Source organism: Plecotus auritus (assembly GCF_963455305.1).
Source record: "Plecotus auritus genome assembly, chromosome: 8".
In the NCBI taxonomy this organism is placed as follows: domain Eukaryota; kingdom Metazoa; phylum Chordata; class Mammalia; order Chiroptera; family Vespertilionidae; genus Plecotus; species Plecotus auritus.
This window is the reverse complement of record NC_137782.1, coordinates 17239922-17244565: the sequence shown is the minus strand read 5'-3', so window position 1 is coordinate 17244565 and position 4644 is coordinate 17239922. Positions and strand designations below refer to the sequence as shown.

General features: G+C 40.0%; 1 pseudogene across 1 annotated transcript; it reads right to left on the bottom strand.

The window, feature by feature from the left end:
- Window positions 1-414: 414 nt before the first annotated feature.
- On the bottom strand, window positions 415-2606 carry LOC308255889 (annotated as a pseudogene). Its single transcript has 2 exons — window positions 2578-2606; window positions 415-725 (listed from the first exon to the last, which is right to left on the bottom strand). The product of its transcript is annotated as an uncharacterized misc_RNA (transcript).
- Window positions 2607-4644: the final 2038 nt, after the last annotated feature.

Sequence of the window (4644 nt, the reverse complement as noted above, 5' to 3'; positions counted from 1 at the left end):
TGTGCCATCCGCAGGTGGTGCTGCCCAGGTTGGGAGGTGGGTGGATGGGCAGGTGAGCAGGAGTCTCTACTTGAAGGTGACCACATTTAGATGCTGAAACGGGAAGTGGAGGGTGAATAGGTCACAGAAGACTTTTCTTTTTTTAAGATTAACTTTTCCTTTTTTAAAAAATATACTTTTTATTTCAGAGAGGAAGGGAGAGGGAGAGACGGAAACATCAATGATGGGAGAGAATCACGGATCAGCTGCCTTCTGCACACTGCACACTGGAGATCCAGAAGGCAACGCTGGCACGTGCCTTGACCAGAACTGAAACCCGGACCCTTCAGTCCTCAGGTCAATGCTCAATCCACTGAGCCAAACCAGCTAGGGCTAACTTTTCCTTTTCCTTTTTTTTTTTTTTTTTTTGGCTGTCTAGGCATTCTCATCAGTCTTCTGCTTCTTGGTGTCAACATCTTCATCCTCATCATCTCCAGCTGGTCCCCTGCCCATAGCTGCCCATCTTCATCTCCATCATCTTCCTCCCCATCACCTCCCTCTTCCTCCTCCTTCTTCCTCTTCTCCATCTACCTCATTGTCAGCCTCCTGCTCCCCATTTTCCTCATTAGTGTTCCCATTTGCAGGTGCATCTCTGCAATCCTCTGCCTCCTCCACAACTTCCAACTTCCTTCTCCTTTAAGTCGTTGGTGGTGATCTCGGAGCTGGTGTCCACGGCCGTATTTGACCTGGAAGGGCATGCCAGTGATCTGATCCCATGCAGCCGATTTTTTTTGTGTGTGTGTGTGTGTGTTTTGTTTGGGTGTGTGTGTTTTATTATTTTTTTCTTTCTTTATTGATTAAGGTATTACATATGGGTCCTTATCCCCCCTTTGCCCCCCAAACCCCCTCATGCCCTCACCGCCCCCTGGTGTCTGTGTCCATTGGTTATGCTTCTATGCATGCATACAAGTCCTTTGGTTGATCTCTCACCCTTACCTCCACCCTCCCCTATCTTCCCTCTGAGGTTTGAAGGTCTGATCAATGCTTCTCTGTCTCTGGATCTGTTTTTGTTCATTAGTTTACGTTGTTCACTATAATCCACAAATGAGTGAGATCATGTGATATTTATCTTTCTCTGACTGGCTTATTTTGCTTAGCATAATCCTATCCAGGTCCATCCATGCTGTTGCAAATGGTAGGAGTTCCTTTCTTTTTACAGCAGCTAGTATTCCATTGTGTAGATGTACCACCATTTTTCAATCTACTCATGGGGAGAGAAAGGAACCCTCATGCAGCAGATTTTTTTTTTAAATCCAGAGTTGGAAGACTGGGGAAGAAGCTGCCTGAGTCGAAGGGGGAGGTGGCTGCAGGGAGCAGAGAGACAGCCATAGGAACAATACAAAGATGGCTTCCCATTGCAGCCAGTCCGTAACATGCCTGGTATTATCATTGTGCTAAATGTCACTAGATGGAAAAAATAATCAAGATCTATGACCAGCACAGCTCTGTGCATTGATATTAGGACGTTACTCACAGCTTCTAATTTTCCTTTGTTAACATACTGCAGGATTTTCATGGTCAAAAATAAAAGGGATCCCTCTGTCCTTCTCTACCTCTCCTTTTCTTATTCAAATTCTTCTAGAATATGAGGGAGCTATCAAAAGTTCAAAGAAGGACCATCATGCTTTAAAAAGTACTTTAGCAAATGAACCTGTTGTCCAACTTTAAATAAGCAGTTTCTATTTAAAATATACCTCAATGGAGATTTGAGTCCCGCTTTTAATCATTTAAACTATTCTTGAACTACCTGTAATATGCATGTTCTAAGTTCCAAACACCACATTTTTATCCAAGTAGCCCTATCTCCCTTAAGTAATATAATGCAGTAATAATTCAAAACTATAACCACCCAAATCTAAAGGCATTTTCTTATTCACTATAGAATGCAGTCGTTTTTATTCCACTATCATGAATTTCCTTGTGTTATTCTCTCCTCTGGAATGGCCTTCCCCTGTGTTTCCACATTCCAATGGCCATCCATTTTACAAGAAACACTTCATCTTTCCTGCTTATGCTGGATCCCATGATAATTCTAGTTCCCACTGATCTTTCCCCGTGAGCTGCAGTAGCACTCAAAATTCACAGACTATTCTGCACATTTTGGCAGATTTATGTTTTGTGTGGTAATGGTCTATAATTGCTTCATATATGCTAACCTGGCCTCCAAAACTAGTTTTTGAAAATTAATGAGACATGAGCTTGTCTTTTCTGTGTAATTTTCATAGCAACAACAGCAAAAAAAAAAAAAATGTACTAGGCACACACAGTAGGTATTCAAGAAAAATGTGTTCATTTGAATGAAACTGATTTGAATTTAACAAGATTTATATGAAATTGTGAGTCTTGTGATGAGTGGCAACTTACACCTACTAAAAACATTAAAGGAGATTATGCGTTCTTGCCTAAGTTTTATGTCCAATTTGTTCCAGTCCCAAACCCCTTGACAAAAACAAAACCTTTTAATTTGTTTGCAGAATATTCCCTCCTTGCTCCCATCTTGCCACTGTAGCCCTGTGATATACTGCTCTTGCCTATTACCCCTTTATGGCTGTTTTGTTAAAGTTCATACCGCAAAGACCTGTAAAAGAAATTTATGGCTCGAGGGACTTCAGCAAATTTTAAATAACCATAACAGGAACATGAAGCATTAATTAAAGACACTAGAATCTAAGTTATAACAGGAATCCTGACATTTAAGCCCCCAGAACCAGGTAAATTTAAAACAGTATGACAAACAGAGAGTAATTTGATGGTCAGGAGGTGATAATGGATATCTTAATACCTTTATCAAGAGAAAGTGCCTGTCCTTGCTCTAACCCCTACCCAAGGACTTCAGGGGCTTCCTTCATAAAACAGGATGATGCCTAAATATTTTTGCAATAAGTCATATATAAGCCAGTCTTTAAGTACACCGAAGATGAAACACCACCACCCCAACTTTCACACACCGATTTTGAAATAAAATACTTTAATATTTAACATGTTTGCTGCCAATTGTCCATTTTTTACTTTACTGTGGGCTGAATTTAAAGCCAGGGCATCAAGGCACATGCCACAATACATAGGAACAATTTTACCCCAGGGACTATGCTCCTCCTTGTCTACAGGCAGAAGCTGCTAGTCCTGACTCACTTTCAAACCAAGCAGTGGAAAATACTTCACCTAATTCGAATGAATAACAATGCAATAGGAGAGACTCAAATTGTTTTGTGTGCTTCTTAGCTACCACCTCTCTGAGAATGTAAAAAATACATATTATACATATTTATTAAATGCATGTTCAATAAAAAAAAGAAATACATCGATCCTCAAGTTCAGATGTGAAGCAAGTTTGTGTCTCTGTCTCATCCCCACCTGTACGTAAGTTAATTCTTCCCTAGAAGGGTAGACTGTTTTCTCTCTCTAAAATTCTATGGCATATATTACCATTCATTTGTGATTTGTCAGAGTTTGTTGTATTGCTAGGTTTTGCATATAGAGTCTTACTTGTCAAGTACATTGCAAGATAAGTCCTATAATTTATACTTGAATCCTCTACAACACTTGGCACTGACTTTGAATATATTAGACTCTTAATAAATATTTGTTGGTTGATTAATCGATTTACCACACCTGCTAATTGCAAAGTGCCATAATTTGTCATTAACGACTCATAAATGGATTACCAAAAATCATGCGAATTTAAATGTAATCCGATTAAGCCCAAAATTAACATCAGAGAAGCCAACCACCCACTTCATCAGGCCCGCCTCACACTTTGTACCTACTCATTCCTCACTTACAATTCAGCTACTCGCTTGCCTTCTTTCCCTTTCAGCTTTGTGCTGTTATTTAATATCTCACCAGTTGTGTAATTTCAGCTCCCAAATTGAATATGACGTTCCCTCTAGTGGAACCCTCACCTTGAAAAATAGCCAAATAGTAATTATTATTCCTTCCAAGGGGTTGAGCTATGGAATCATGCCTGCAATATCCCAGTCTTCAGTGCCTGGAAATTTATGCCATACTTCCCTGTGTCGGAGTTTCCATCTGAGATCATATTTCAAGCCCTCTCATTTTTTTTCAATATGATTAAGATAATTTCTTTATGAAGTTGGAAGCTCAGAAAGAAACTTGATGTTTCCTATTTTTGCAAACTTTCTCTCACCATTTCCTTTCCTACCATTTTAGCCACACTGAGAGAGGGGAGTTAATTTTGCAGTGGTCTCTAATTTTTTTTTTCTAAACGTGTGACCTCCATATTAATAGGAGCCAGAGGATTCATTCATCATATCTGGTCACTGTGAAACTGACATTTACTGGGTGGAATGTTTCTCGCTCAGGACAAATGGGCATCATTTGTAAAACATGCCTCACCCAATCGCAGGCTCCCATGGCTCTCAAACTACATTTTTAAGCAACAATATAAACCATTCCCCAAACTGAAGGGTCTTTTTAAATATTTACTGCCTACCTATGGAATTTTTATTCTGCTGGCTGCTGCCATCAATAATTCTGGAAGCTCCAAGCTAAGTGTTGTGTGTGACCTCCAAAGAAAGTCTAAGTGCTGCTGAGTGGGGGAGGTGGGTTCAGCATCCCACATCCCTCCTTCTGTCACTTTCAAGG